We start from the raw sequence: 16737 nt of genomic DNA on the forward strand, positions 1-16737 counted from the left end.
CCCGTTCTTCATAATCCCATTAATAAGTGTTAATAATAGAACATAAAGTGAAGAAAGACTTTTGCTTAACGAAAAACAGATTATGTTTTATTATTTTGTGTCCTGTTTTTAAATATTTTAATTTTGGTAGTTTTTTTAGTTTATTTGTTTTTGTTCAATTTATAATTAGCTTGTTTTGAAATTTTCACACCGGTCTGTCATAAATCAAGACTGACTGAATTCAAACAATGGGAGTTATTATAACTATACTTCAATAATAAGAATACAGCATAAAGTGAATTGCACAAAAGCAAACTAACCGGTCATTCCTTTATTAAAGATAAATTTTTGGCACGTTTTTTAAATATTTTTGATTTTTTTTTCAGTTTTTTATTTTTGAGTAATTTGTATTAACTTATTTCGAAATTCACCAAACCGTACTGTAGTAAATCAGCACCAATTGAATCCAAACTTATGAGAGGTATTATAATAATTTGAAGACAAATTAAGGCAAAATCCAATGTTAGATTATTGCCAGTTTCTAAATGCAAACGTTACTGAATATTTAGTTAAACAGGAAAGTATTCTTCTAAAATTATAATTATTAAATTATTATAACTTTGGAAGATAGTGAGCAAATTCTTGTGTAATTTTACTTAAATTTTTGTTGCTATATATCTTAAAGTTTCTTAACATTTTTTATTGTACCTAATAAAATTCTAACAAATTCCTCTCGTAAATACATATTAGCTACAGAATATACACCGCTTATATCTTTCCCTCTGCTTTCTGGCTAGTTTTGTCTCAAGTATAAGCCAGATCAACATTACCAGAGGAAGTTTCAACAGTATTCCTTCCCCAAAATATTTTCTGGTGCTTTCAACTGCATAGAATTCTTTGTTGCTGCACTATTGTAACAGAAACAAACGAAAAGCAGAGGTAAAAGCTTGTAGGATTTCGGGTGCACTGCAATAAAGTTATGTTTGCTTTAGACGTTGCTATTCTGAAGAACAAAATAAACAGAGATAGAAATGTATTTGTTTAGGAAAACAGGAATGCAGTTTCTGGAGATATTTTCTGATATATCATATGTCAGAATAAACAAATAGAGATGATTATCCGGAACTTATTCTGAAGATTTATTTTTTATCTGAGAGTTCACGGCGTGTGAGCAAGTCCATTCATAGAGTAGTGTATTTTTCCTCTTCTCCTGGCAATACTTGAAGCATTTCATCATCGAAAGCGAGCAAGTGAATCACGTCAAATCTGAAAGGAATACTGCTGACTTGTTGAAATACCAAAACAAAAACTTTATTTCAATTCTATTCTCAGTTCCCAGGTAATGTGAATCTATCATATTATAACGAATATATAAGTTTGCTTTTGCAGAATTGATATGATTTCAAATTATTAATAGCACCATTTCTGTACTTATTAACCGAAAAAAGCTACACTAAATAAATTTTAGTTGGAAGATAGTTCTGCAAATAAAATATTATTTGCTAACGTTTCTAAATGAATGAAACTATCAATTTTCAACATCAGGTATAAAGTGATACAATGGCCAAGCAGTGTTGACTGATTGGTTGAATACGGCAAAGCACACGAGGGTTATCTGCTCAAAGGTAGGTATACCTTCGTTGAGGAATTTCTGAAGTAAGCTGGTTCATATTCACATTATATATAGGTAAAACTACGAAAAATAACCATATAGACAGCCCTATTGCATGGGAACAAACTCGAGATTAGTTTCTAGTATTCTGTGGTCTTAACTACTCCTTCAATCTATGACAAATACCAAATGAGAAATTCTACTAATCATTCTGCCACGAATATCAGGAACTTTAGATCAAGTGCCTGCTTTCTCAAAGGGACTAGATATTGTCAAATAGGAACTGTCTTACGAGACTTATTATTTTATAACATATTTAATTTGTACTGAAATTGGCTGAGTCTAATAAATCCTAAAATGAAGATTAAATAAGTATTAGTATTCCCTAGTCGTTCTATGCCTTTCCTCTTAGGCATAGCCTAAAACTGCTCCAAAATTTGCAGAAATGCATACATTTTAACAGGCAAAGAAAGCATAATTTATTTATTTGTTACAATTATATTTGTCTTTCTTATGATATCAAATGCATAGTGTCAGTATAAAATTATTTAAGAGTTCATTCCTGAGGTCTTGTTAAGTAACAATCTTCCAGATTAAGCCAGAAGAACTCAAAAATCAGTTCGTTGGACTTGCTTATCAAAAGTCGAAAACGTTTGAGCGACGCATTACAGTATGGCACAGGTACAATACTGCACATGTGCTATACTGTACAGTATAACAGTATAGCACAGGTAATGTAATGCTTTTCGACCTCATTATACATCCTCAGTAAAACCTTTCGACCTGATTACACATTCTCCTTTACACATCCTCCGTAAACTGCGTTTCGACATAATGACACATCACATCCTCCTTAAAACATTTAACTAAATGTTCGACTTCCCTAAGAATGTAATTTGCCTCTTTTATATTGGACCCATCTTAAAACAATTGTTTCCATTTGTTCACAGTTATCAAATCGTACCTCACACAAACATGAATTCATGAGCAATAAGTCGAGAATGTTCCGCGATTGGTGCAAATAATTTCATCAGTTTATTTCACAATGCCTTTTGTGATATAAATTAAAGACCATCCTTATCGATTAGCAATGAGCAAGTTTTATAATTTTGTTACAATTTGAATATGACAGCACACAACATTTAATTTGTCACATAACCTACTTCCACATATTATGATAAATATTAGTACTGTTGAGATGATTTGCTCACAAAATTCATATTGTTATTTTTACAGCCGGTTTATAATAAGTTGGAGGTAGTTGTGACATGTCTTTTCACAACTATGCATTGAAAAGTTCAGAAATTACTGTGATTAAATTCATTTAGTTTTGTTTCATCTTTTGGTAAACAAATAATATTTTACAGGATATTTTCTGCCCAAAACAATAAACTGCAATTAATTGCATACATAAGCATTTCTTCCTTAACACATAGTACTTGAAGAAAATTTCCATCGTTCGGTAGTCTACTACCATTTTATTGTGTGAATCCAGATCTGGTTTCCAAAAAGTTTCGAAGAATTTCCAAAATTCGGAGCTATGAATGGCTAGAATTTTTCAACACTAACTTTGCTTATACATCTAGAGGTGAAAAGTGGTAAAAATCTAGTGAAGCTGGTAGTAAACTGGTAGGAACGCGTTTATATATAGCGCACGCTGGTAGTTCGATATTTGTTTAAATTGGGCTGGCTGCATGGGCGATGTCGTTTTCCTGCATACATCGTGTAAAAAGGAGCCAGTTTCCCACAGAAATTTCCGTGCATACGAGTTAATTTCTCCCAGAAACCCTCGAAGGTATCTCTCCTCTTATAAACCCTCTGGGGTGTATACACTGACTTGGTAGCTTATCATGGCAATAGCACTCTAGGGGAACAATAATTAAGAGTCTGGCAGTTTCAGAACCTTCAAGGAAGATCATTCTATACGGTTGGACCATGGGCAGATAGGCTGTAAGTCTGCAGTCTGGTGGTCTCGGTAGCGGGCATAGCTTGCCATTTGATTCGAATTCCGAGTAATCCTACGGTGTCAGTAGCGATGCAACAGCCACTCCGTTGTTTAACGCCGTATTCTACGTTCCGGCTGCCCACGTGGTACTAGCGGGGGCACTTTGAAGACCAGTCAAACTTTCAAGCTAATAGAACCGCACTTTATGGTGGTCTATGATCGCTGAAAGTGATGACCCCGTCGATCCGTTCAGCCATGAGTTTTGAGAGATCATTTTGAGTTTGTTGCCTGTAAGTGTGAGACAGGCGGCAGCGTAGTTCATAAAACTTTATGAAATATCCCTGTAATGCTATCCATTCAAAATTTCGCTCATGCAGGAATTGCTTATAGCTGACCTACCAATACGACAAACTTTTGTCTCACAATTTCTTGCTCGGATGGAAGTGGACAATGTATGACCATGGAACATTTTGTGCCCAGTTCGTCTCCAACGTTCTATGAATTCTCCAAATTGCAGACATTGGATCAGAGCCCCATCTTATATATATTTATGTCGGGAACTTTTTCAGGGCAGCTGAAATCTTCAGTGTTATCTACTTCAGGGAAGTTCAGTGTTATCTACTTCAGGGCGGTTCTTGTAAAATAATTTTGTAAACAGAGCACGATCCTTCATTGACAGAGTCATGGTGAGCTGCTCAGACGCTGAATAACGAGAACAGCATGCACTCCGTGTTTTTATAAATTTTAATATGTGATGTGCATGTTACATCTTTTTATGACAAGTGCAGAACCATCACTAATAAAGTTTTGAACTATTCATTTTTCTTTCGTAGACAAATTCCCACTTCTGCATCTAGAGCTCAAATTTCTGGTCATTATAAGCAACGGTTTTTTACAGTGGTTTGAAACTTTAATTGTAATCAACCTGTATATATTTTATGCACTCTTTGTTGGAATCCCATGCGGAGTGGAGTTTGATAAGATTCGCCAGGAACTGATTCAAAGAATCGAGTCTCTCAACTAGCGAATTTACTTTCAAACACAGTAGTATATCTTTCACTAAGAGCTTTTGTTGGAAGCATGTTAATTCATTTTACTCAGAGAGCAAACGCTTGATTAAAAAAAAAAAAATGAAGGGAGCAATTATTGGAAGCGTGCCAGGAAAGATTGATCCCTATTTTAGGAGAGAAAAGAATGTCTATCCTTCCATGTTAAAAGTGAATTTAATTTTTATCATTTCTCAGCTTTCGAAAACGTTTATTCTAATATGTTATTGTTACTCTGTGTAGAAAGAAGGTTTTAAGGGATCTCAGAATTACAACTGAAAGAAATAAGCTCAGGATTTAGCGTTTGATTGAGTAAGTCTATTCATCCAAATCCATTGCTCGGTCGATTCTTTTCTCTCTTCGCTCCAGCCTCTCTAACCGTTCCTGATCCTTTTGCTCATTCGGCCCTTTTGCCTCTTAGCTGCGTAATTGCTAACCGCTGTTGATTCACTCCTCGATCTAGAACTTTTTTCATCAAGATTATTGTTAGTGAGCGGTGAGTCATGAAAACGAACCGATTCATTTAAGTGAGCAAACAGTTCTGATACGATGCCATAAAAGACAAATTTCTAATGTAGGTTTAACGAACAAACATTTTTTAAAAAGAATCTAACACATTTTTAAAATAAAACTGAGATTATATAAAATACACTTATAACTGAACGAAAATATTGAGCCACTTGCATGTACGAAAGTTTTGCAGTTTTCAAAGAGTTCACCTGTAGCACACATTTCAAATCTTATACTCTTTCAACTAGAGATTAAGAACTTCAATCCATATTAAAACACAAAGTGAAAGGTAGAAATTTAATTTTAAACTTCCTGCTTATTATCGATTAGTAGGCGAAATTGCTAAATCAGAGCGCTATCAAATATTCCCTGAAAGTTGAGGAAAAAGACAGCGTAAAGGAAAAACAAGATCTGAAATATTATTGGAATCAAAAATTGAATAAAACGGAATTCTTCAGCCAGCCCCCTATTGTTGGTAAATATCAAAGACACTGAACCAAAAAATGGGCTGCTATTCAATTTCCAATTTCTGAATTCTTTCCGTTATATTTGGCGTCACTATATCAGAAAAGAAATGAATTTTTATTAAAATGGAAATGGATGGCGCCTGTCTTGATCACTTTCTTTTTTCATTCAACAAAATCAGCATTTCGCATGAAACTGATTTCCCCACAATATTCCAAAAATTCTGCTTTCACGCTCTGATGTTTTTAGTATAATGGAATATGTACTGGTATACACTTTGCTTGAGAAGTTACTGACAGAAAAGTTTAATAATATTGCTTAAATCACTATTCATTTTCAAATACACTATTTTAAATATAATTCTTGGTATATTAACTAAGTGATATTTTCAGTAAGAAGGAAACATCGAAAGTTAGCAAACAGAATTCATTAAGAAAGACATATAAAAGTAAAATTTTGACTTAATAAAATAACAAATTCTGTAAGTCTAAATTTTTAGAAAACTTATTTACAGACAAAAGAAGGCTTTTTTAGCTACTTGTTATTTATAATAAGTCTCAATAATATGCATAGCTTAACTTCCAGACTTGATGGATACGGATTTTCAAATTCTCATCAAGGAAAATTTAGAACAGATTAAAATTTATTATCAAAGTTCTGAGATATCTGAAGAAAAATGGCGCTCTCTATCTGCTACACATTTCATCATCTTTTCTTTTAAAATAGTTTTCTTTTTTCCCTTTATTTTTTTTTTTATTTCCCTTAAACCCTCAGTCTTTGCAACGAGTGTTGCATTCTCATGCTAATAATGAAATACCTTTTGAAGATTCAATGCATTAAAAACTGATCAAAGACGTTAGCGAGAAGGAGAAAAAATAAAACCCTGCGGAAGTTAAAAAAGGAAGATAGATGACTTCCTCATAAAACTGTGAAGATGAAATCAATATTAAGAAGCAAAGGAAAATGGGGCTTTACCCTGTCCAGTGGATGATTTAGCGGAGGTATTTTAAACAGATTCAGCAGCCGCAACGCTGCCTATTTATTATGTTAATGAGATACGGAGGGAAAGATCGCTAAGTGACAAATTTGGGCACGGCCGCTGAATATAGTGGGCACTTAGATACCCATTATTGCCAGCACCTCTCAGTATAAGTTCGAAGAGGGGTGTCGAAGTCATTTCTCTTGCTTCCCGCCCCCACAATCTGCCCTGATGAGCCGGTTGCCACCAGCTGTGTGTGTCGTAGGATACAGATGATAGCAGCCCTGACGAAAATGTTATTCAAGTCGTGGAGAGGATACCTAATGATAACTGCTGTTGCACTGGTGTCGCTCATACGAAGTTCTTCGGTGTTATGTCTTCAGCAAGAAGTTATTCCTAGTTCTTCCCAGGCGCCAGACAGTCCTAATGATCCCCAAGCTTACACACAATGTTCCGCTGGTGATCCATTCGCCGCTTCTAAAACCGGGTTTATCGTTTAAATTTTCCAGCTTTATCGGTGGGTGGAGTTAAAGAGGAAAAGGATCGGTATGCAAATTGGAGCAGCTGTGGGATAGTGTGTCGTCTCTGACAAGGATCTTCTACGTTAATTGGAAAATCCTACGGAAACTGAAATTTAGTGAAGCCTCTTAGTTTATAACACCCTTGTTTAAAAGGTGGCGTGGCAAATGCGGTCAAGAGCAGGAGACTGACGTTAATTACGGAAGGGGAAAGTAAACGGCTGTGTCAGGGATCATAAGGGGAGATATATATTTTTTTTTAAAGTGTTTTTTGGCTAGTTTATACATTCAAAGGAAAATACAAGTTACTCACTGAACTTCGCACATTAGTCTGAATAACCTTTAAACCCGATGAACAGTACATTTGTGTGACAAGGCGAGCTTTCTGACTGTACAATCTGTTTTACATTTAGCGAGCTTGTGCCGAATAAGTTTATTCGCTATTTTATGTAATTTCTGCAATATTTTGTAATTCTTTTATTTTTTTCATTTAAATTTTATTTTTTTAAAGATAATTTCTTTTTATTCACAAATATTTATATTTTATTTTTCTAATAAGTGAAACATTTAATTAAATTCTGATATTTTGTTTTCATAAGATAAAGTACGAAACCTTTGTTAAAATTTTCATAGCTCACTATAGTTCAGTGACCGTATTTTAATGTGCCATTTTATTCGCGAGTCCATTCATCCGATTTGAAACTTGGAAATGAATTAACAAATCGATCTTTCCATTCAATTGGTCCTATCGACTTGAATACAGTGAGCCTGAGTAAACGGGAAGTATCTTTCGTAAATATAAAAACCATTATAAGCGCATTTCTAAATAATAATTTTAAAATATAATTTTCACAGCTGTTTGACGCTGCTTTCATTTCTTAATTATAAATATAAATACATGTACTGAAAATTACGAAGAGAATAACACATACGTATCTGTTATTACGAGAATAAGTATTGCTAATGTATGCGATAGGGCTTGAAAACTAATTTTGATTCACCTTTCTTTTCTTTATGAATGACGAATATCTGTTTGCCATACACGTGATCAAATAGGGAATAAGTGTTTAATCCGTAAGATTATAAGTAGTGATTAACATTTCATATAACTACTTTTAATTGAGGCTTTCTAAGAGCAACCCGCTTAATTTTGACTCGCAGCTTTTAATTTTAGACTAGGATATGAGCATAGAATCTACCTTTAAACAATGGGATTTTTTTTTTAAACACTGTGGCATGACAGTGCCTAGTAATAATAGTTTTAGCGTCACTAAGAATCATTTTCTGGATTCTCATATTGATTTTTTTCCAAAAGATATTAAAAGCTGCGATTGACGAGTATGAGCAATGCATAATACATACATATATAACGTAAGCATACCATAAAGAAAAATGAACCCCAACAAAAGCTGATCGACTGCTATTAAACTCTAAAGAGGGGTTTATCAGAGGGAAAATGCCAATTAAAATCAATTAAATTCCATTTAATTGATTTTAATTATTTATTTACTGTATCGATTTATTATTAATTCTAATGGATTGGAATATTTGAATATGAATTAGCTGAATATTTAAGAAAAATATTATGACTGCGAGAATAGGAAAAAAAAACATTTTTTGAATATTTACTTTCTTATAGAATGCAGATAAATTCATTTTTACTCAATGAAAATCAAAATTTAGTAGCTAATTAATCTGTCCTGTATCGAGCACTTTAGTTCAGTGATCCGTATTAATGTGCGCTTTTTTTTTTTTTTTAAATTTAAATGTTTCAAGAATAATTAGAAAAGGGCATAACTCTCTTCTTACTCTTAAATTCTTCAATAAAAAAACTGCATTTTCAGCTATAACCAAGTGAAATAATTTTCTAAATATAATTCAAAGCATGAAAAATAAGGTACATAAACAGCTTGGAAATGGAACTAGCATTGAGATTCTCTTTAAGAAATATGGTGAAGCTTAGCAGAAAGTCTACGAAATGAAGTAATTCCGTAGAATATTTTCTCTTTATGATTAAATTGCACTCAATTATACTTTATAAACGACTTGTAAATACTATTTAATGTATATGTGTGGATGTGTGTGTGTGTAGCTCACTAGCGGCTGAGCTGTAAAACCTGGCAGGTCGATCCGGGGTTCGAATCCGGATCGACGGGGATGGCTGTATTGGCGTTTTCGAGGTTTTCCCCGCGTGTAACGTGCATAAGAGTCAGTTTTGCTTAGAAAGTTCTCCACGAGGCACCCTTACCCTTAGGCAAATAACAGTCGAATGCTTTGCTATAATCAAAGAAACCAGACCAAACAATAGATATAAGTAGCTTAAAAACTGCTATATTTTACAATATTTCAAGTAATATTTCAATATATATAATGATTAAAAGAAAGGAAAAGTAGGATCCTAACTGATTGTATATAATGTAATCCCTATGAAGGCCCTAACAATTCTTTCTCACTTAAAGTCGTAACCCAAAAAGAGAACAAATTAAACTTCAGATACGTATACAATACTGAATCTAATACAAAAAATACAAAATATAAAAATAAATTATATATGTACGAAACCTAACTAACCATTTATATTGATATTACGTAAATATACGTATGGTAATGAACATTGTATAATAAAGATATTTTATACCTTGTTCTATATTTGATTCCATTTATATATACCTATACATAAATATATATAATTTAAGGATTCCATTTAAGGATTATAGTAGTAGTTAATACTACTACATATAAAACACAAAAGTGCATCAATAATGTATCTTTCAGTATTATTTAACTTCCTTCTTAAGAATTTTCTGCATTATAGTTTGCGTTATTTTATTCTAAGTCTCAAATAAAAACAACTATTGTTTATATGTCATTAGAAAATTAACCAAAAAGCAGCGACCACAATGTAATTGAGAAACAGTCCTTAGCCGTGAAAAGGTTGAAAGCCATTCGGTTATGACTATTATCTCACATACTCAGTTACTTCGCATACATGGAACATAGCATTCGAAATGAAAAACTCAATATTTACTACAAATTCATTCGTGTAACAAATATCTGTCTTTCTATACCTATGGCTTTAAAAAAAGATATTATTTATCTTACAGTTTATCATTAAGTAATACATTTTCATTGTACAAAATTGCATTCATTCGAAGAATTCAATTTGTATTTTCCTCTGTATAAAACTGAATGTAGAGAAGTTAGATGTTTAAACGACCCCCAAGACCCCGAGCAAGATTACTCCCTACTTTTCAGCCCCCCTGTGAAAAAAGGGGTTCTAAATTTACGACCTGACCGCATATAAGGGTATTTCGTTTAAAATTGTATCGTTAACAGCCTGTAAACTATCTGCTTTAAATAGTGTTTAAAGTTGGTTAAATTAAAATTAAACAGTATAATCCACTTTTGGTAGCATCCTTATTATAAAGCATAGTATTATTAAACACAAAACAGGATTTACAATACATGTACGGTTTCTCATTTTAAGTTTCATAAAAATCTTGAGCATTCCCTTTCATTTGCTTACATTTTTATTCACTATCAAATTATGCACAAATTTAACGATTTCATTAGGGCTTAATTTCATTTATTTAATTACGACAACGCATGCTAAGTCTATCTACCTAAATGGAGGAAAACCTTCTGTGAACAACTTTCTAAGGGATACTAATTCGTATCCACGTTACTCATGAGAAAACCATGAAAACGTTCATGCAACATCCATTCGCCTGCAGTCAAACTCAAGTCAAATTACCAGTGTTCAACGGCTTTAGCGTTCTGCTACTGGTGGTCATATTTCATTAAGACGCTAACTATAATTACTTCCGATCTATAATTTTATTAACTATAATTCTTTTCGTATCAGTGTAATAGTATAATCTAACATTTTTAAGTCTTGCTTAGTACAAAAGCCTGTATAATGTTTCTTTGTTTTGTGTATGCTTTGCCGAAGAATATTTAAAAAAAAATTATATCCATCCTTGATATATATGGCACAGTTTGAAAATCATCAGAAAGTGTATTATAAACTTTAAATGACTCTATGTTAAGCATAGTAAATCAAATAGAAAATTTTCTTCTTGGTGGGGAAAAAGCGTTGATCGAAAACTCAAATCAGAATCTTTTGATATTTTCTTTCTAAGTACGTTTGGTAAGTTTTTCAGTACATTTGAAATTTGAGTAAGTTTTGTTCTTATTGCAATGGCTATTATTTTTATAACCCCAAAAAGGCGTTAGCCGAATGTCCTGTAAATCTCGAAACTGGATTTTGTGTGGTCCGCTACAAACGGCTGTATCACTTTTCAAATTGTTGCCATCAAATTTTTTATCCCTGCATCAATTTTAAAGAAATTAAATAATGAAAAAACTGCATCTATATAGTATGTATGTTCTTCGCATAGCGAAAATACGACGGTACCTACAGCAAACGAATTTTAGAAAAACGTAGTCTTCCACCCTAACATAGCACCTGAAAGTCCGAATGTTAAATTTCGAATTTTTACTTTTCATTTTTTTATTTTTCGGTTTATTTCATATTCTTTATTTCGTATTTTGTAAATCTTAAGTAACAGTCTCAACGATCTGAAAGCGAGCAGTAGTGACACTGCTCAGAATAAAACATTTTTATCTCCAGCGCGCGAGACTGTCTATCAGAAATTCTAAAGATACGCTATTTTAAAATATTTTGTGATTTTGCTTTTGAATTGAACCTTATATAGCGTAAGTGCGAAGAACATAATATTTAATAAATAAAGGTAACACACAAAAAGTTAAAAAGAGCTCCTTTGGGCGTAATATAAAATCTGAAAGCTTTCAGATTTTTCATTGTTTATTTATTATTTTTATTATTTTATTATTATTGAAATTCGGTAATGCAATAATCTGAACTCTCTATGCAGCCATACTGTACAGAGTTCAGGGTAATTTTTACTTAAAAAGAGGAAACCAACTAATAACTACATTGCATAATTAGCAATTTGAATCAGCAATTACGTAGGTTGGTAGCTTACATAAGTATGAATTTTTAAGGTCAAATCAGCAGCCCAAAACACAGACCATCTTGCCAGCCATAAATTTTGTAAAATTATTAACGTTCGTAAAAGACAACTTTTCCGAGCATAAACTAAAAACAATCGGGGGAGGACTGCGTTTTAAACCTTTTTCCCTCCATGTTGTTCTTAGAGTAATAACATAGAAATGTATATCAGAACTGCACTCATTTTATTTTCATACGATCATGGATATAATGCATTTCAACTTAGTATGGAAACCCATCGCGCTCCCAAACTGCACGCAACAATAGTGGTGACTGCTATGAACTGGAAAGTATACAAAGTCTTGAGAAGGGTTTAAATCCCTTTTTATTCAACTTTAAAAATTACAGACGTTCTTGACGCTCACAAACTACGCCTACCTGGAGGTAAAATAAAAATAAGAAACTAAAAAGAAATAATAAGTGACTAACTACGAGGCTCTCTAAACGTAACTAACCTAACCGCGTTCTAAGATACCGCTGACAATTCAGCAAACTTCTGAATATTACGTTGAAAGATTTAACTATCTACTGAGGCAAGAACACAGGCCGAAACGCGTGGTTCTTCAATTTCTAACTAGCCAACTCCACGTTCGTGAAGCAAGAAAGCACACTTTCGAACTCGTTTCCCTTCTATTTAACTCAGATTACTTCCGCTGACAATTTGAATACTTTGCGCGTTCTACTAAAATTTACATGCTCTGGCATTGGCAATTCCAGGGGAAAGTAAGGCTTGACAGCAAAGATAGTTTAAACTTAAAATAAATGTTAGTTAAAATAAATCTAAACCCTACAACTTTTACTTAATTATCATGATTTAAGCAAATTTTATATTTATTTAAAATTCATATATTGCTACGTATTTAATGTATATGAAAACAAATAATTTAAAAAAGCATTTTTATATTTAAAAATAATAATTATTTTTTATTTCAGATAATTTATTACAAATAAAATAAGCAAATGAGCATTTATAAAGTCAAAAGCTACTTCGCTTAAAAACAGTGCGATTTGTCTGATTTCAAAAATATATCTTTAACTTTTAAAAATCTCTCTTATTTAAATAAAATACAGAATAATACTAAAATTCGATACTGAGAAGAATATGACTCGGTAGAAATACAAAATAGATTTCTCTTATTTTTAAAGACATATTTTAATATCTGAATAGTTTAAAATTTTTAAAATGTTCCATTAAAGATACTACTATTTTTATTTTGCTAAATCTAATTTCAAAATTTGGCATTTTTTTCAATCACACTTTTACATTAAAATATCCATTTTTAGCCAATTATAATTTAAAAATTAACCAAATGAATGGCAACAGTCTTTGATTCCCTCGTAATTTATGTTTTTCAGGTATTGCATTTATTTAAAAACACTATACTTTGTGAGAATTTTGGTAGCGGATATTGTCTTTGAGAATTGTGTTTCAAATATTCACACAATTTTCAAAAAACCCTTTTATAAAACTTTTTACCATATGTTGCATAGAAATATGATATCGCAAATAATCAGAATAAATAATGGAAAATTGGTACTCATAATGGATATATACTCTTCAAAATCCTCGTATCAATATAACTCTTCAAAAGAAACATATTATCTTTTGATTATCTTTTGAGTCATTTATATCTGCTTTCACTGATTTCCAACTGCTTCTACGTATCTCAATTATAAATCTTGAAAAACAGAAATTGGATCTTTTGCATTTTAATCTAAACGCAAATCTATCCCATTTATGTACCAACTGCAATATTTTTTAATATTATCCTTATGTACTTTGACTGCAACTTGGAAAAGTTAGCGAATTTCAGATTTGTATTCCTGTTCCTTTTACGATTTGTGTGAAATTCCATTCACAGTCTCTTTCTGAAAAGTTCTAAACATATTGGAGCAACAAACGTCAATTTTAGATGGTAAATGAAATTCTTAATTCATTAATCTAAGAAAAGGCAATAGAAGATATATAACATATGAAAATAGCTGTCCATTTCTATTTTTTTCACTAAACAATAATTCTGTGAGAAAGTATTCTTTTATTACCTTATTACCAATATTATTATTATTTTATCACTTGGTTTACCAAGCTTATTAGTCCAAAGGGGCTTGGTCCCTGAAGGACTATTATTTTCGTTTGGCCATTTTGCGTTGAATCACTATAAATGTCCGTTTCACTTTTCAAACTGTTGCCACCAAATGTTAGAGTCCTGCATTATATTTTAAGAAATTGATAATGAAAAAGCTGCATAAATGTATGTATATTTCTCGCATTGTGATAAACCAATGGCATAATTTTGAATGACGTAATCCTACTGCGAATATAGGCATGTGGAAGCCCAAATTTGAAATTTGGAATTTGTTTTATTATCAATTTCATATTTTGTAAATCTTTAACGAATTTTTGAGTAACAAATTCAACGATTTGAAAACGAGCAATGGCAACAATCTACGGGAAAAAAAAAAAAAAAAAAAAAAAAACTTTTTATCTTTAGCGCGCGGAACTGTGTATCAGAAATTCTAAAGATAGGCTCATTTTAAAATTATTTTGCGACATTGCTATTGAATTGAAATTTATGGTTTAAGTGCGAAGAACATGATATTTAATAAATAATGGTAACACACAAAACGTTAAAAAAACGCCCTATACAGGTATATGTATTGTTGTTATTACGTCTCTTACATATTATGCTGAGTTTGTTTTTCCCGCCACCAGGTAAACATTAAGCGTTGTAACCAAATTTCAGGTTAAGTAATCTTATATTAAAAAAGATGAAGAGGAAAAAAAATGTGTGTGGCGTGGTCGCACTCAGTTAATCAATGTGTATGTTTACAGAGTGTTGAGCATTGGCATACTTTTTTGTAATATTCGTTTACTATTTATATTTTGAATGTCCAAGTGATGATGGTATCCAGAGAAAATACGGATATCTTCGCCTATAAATGTGTTTCCGTTAGAAGTTGTAAAAAAGGATAAAAGCTGTTAGCCTTTTTTTAGGGAAGGGGGGTTCTTTTGTCATGCTCATTCACAAACTTATAAGCGGTAAACACACACAAAACTAGCTCAGTATTTGAAGATATTGGAAAATATCAAAATGTTTTATTCAACTATTCTTTGTTTTGAAGCCGAGAATGGCAACGATCGTAAAGCAGTTTAAAATGGAATCCTAAGTTAAAAACTTTATTATTTTGAGAAACAGGAAAGATGCTAAATTTAGTATTTAGGCGAAATCACATGTTTGGCAAGTACCTTAAGTATGAAAATTTCGGGTAGCTTAACGAAGAATTTGGGCTAAATATGTTCCAAATAAAAAGTGCAAAAAATAATAAAATGGGTGAAATAATAATACAAAAATTCGAATGTAAATTTGATATACTGATTAAAAATAAAAATAATCCAGGGTATAAATAAAATAATACAATTTACCAATAAACTAGCCAGAGGGAAAAACTACATACAACAGAGAAAGAAGAGAATTAAACGAATTTTTTTTAATTTTCACAACCTAGAGCTAAAAAGTGGGTGAAATTTATCTGAGGGGGGAATACTGCAATCGCGCTAGAATCAAGTCAAGATTCAAATATGTTAAATGAAATTGGTAGTATCGCTTCATAGATTGAGAATGCTAATTATTATTATGTTGAAATTTATTTCATTTATTTCTGTTAAGAAATTTTGAGACTAATAACTCAGAAACTGGTCGTGAAGATGAATAATGAGAAGTTTAGTAATGCTTTTCGCATCTGTTATAATTTACGAATTCAGGTGTATTGAACTTTTTCAGAAATTAGATTTATATATTTTTAGTTTTGTTAGGCTGTTTCATTGAATTAATGTAACAATAATAAACATACGCGATTGTTAATTTTCAGTAAACTTTAAAATTATGAAATTTCTTATTCAACCTCTTCATGATCTTATTCTAAAAAATAAGCTCAACTGAAAACTCATTATTAGAGGTGTGCAATCTTGAATGCAACATTGATGTAAATATTTCTGAAATTGTTCAGTTATTTGTACTATAAAACACACGAGTTAAATGCATTATGCACTGCCCTAGCTAGAGATATCAATAAAAGTTGTAATAAAGATCTAAGCTGTTAATAAGTATATTTCTTTTAAATCTCAAATTTAAATTAATATGAGGCAGATAAAATTTGCTTTCGTTAAATAGGGGGCACTAAGATTAAAAAACGGAATGGCATTAGTTACAACAAAGAAAAAAAAAGAACTAGTTTTTTAAAAGTATAGTACTTATCATTCTTACGCAACAGAACACATGTAAAAACTTAGGCACACTTATTAGAGATGAACACATTTTACCATATAATTTATCACATTCGGTAACATAATTTTGTATCCCAATTTAGCATAAACTTGACTCTGCTATGGCCGCATACTGTTTATTAACAGCACGTGGCCAAAGCACACGCACTTAATTACACAGCATAGACATAAGGAAAGCTTCCTGTAATAAATACAAGAGTTCTCCTTATTCCATTCATTAAGCTGCCTCATTTTATGGTTCTTCTAATACTGCATATATCAGTAGTAATAGAACAATTCAACTCTTTGTTTACCATGGCATCATGATATTGATATGCAATTACAAGTTATGAATGATAATTTATGATTGTACATAAAAGCAGT

The 16737-nt window shown here is 31.9% G+C and overlaps 1 protein-coding gene across 2 annotated transcripts in view; it reads right to left on the bottom strand.

The window, feature by feature from the left end:
* Positions 1–16737, bottom strand: part of LOC118183119 (teneurin-a-like) — a 1514249-nt gene that overhangs the window by 749570 nt on the left and 747942 nt on the right. The gene's annotated exons all lie outside the window — the stretch shown is intronic.

The sequence above is a fragment of the Stegodyphus dumicola genome, chromosome 7 (genome assembly GCF_044657685.1).
Source record: "Stegodyphus dumicola isolate Sdum_Otavi_A_Nest chromosome 7, ASM4465768v1".
Classification (NCBI taxonomy): domain Eukaryota; kingdom Metazoa; phylum Arthropoda; class Arachnida; order Araneae; family Eresidae; genus Stegodyphus; species Stegodyphus dumicola.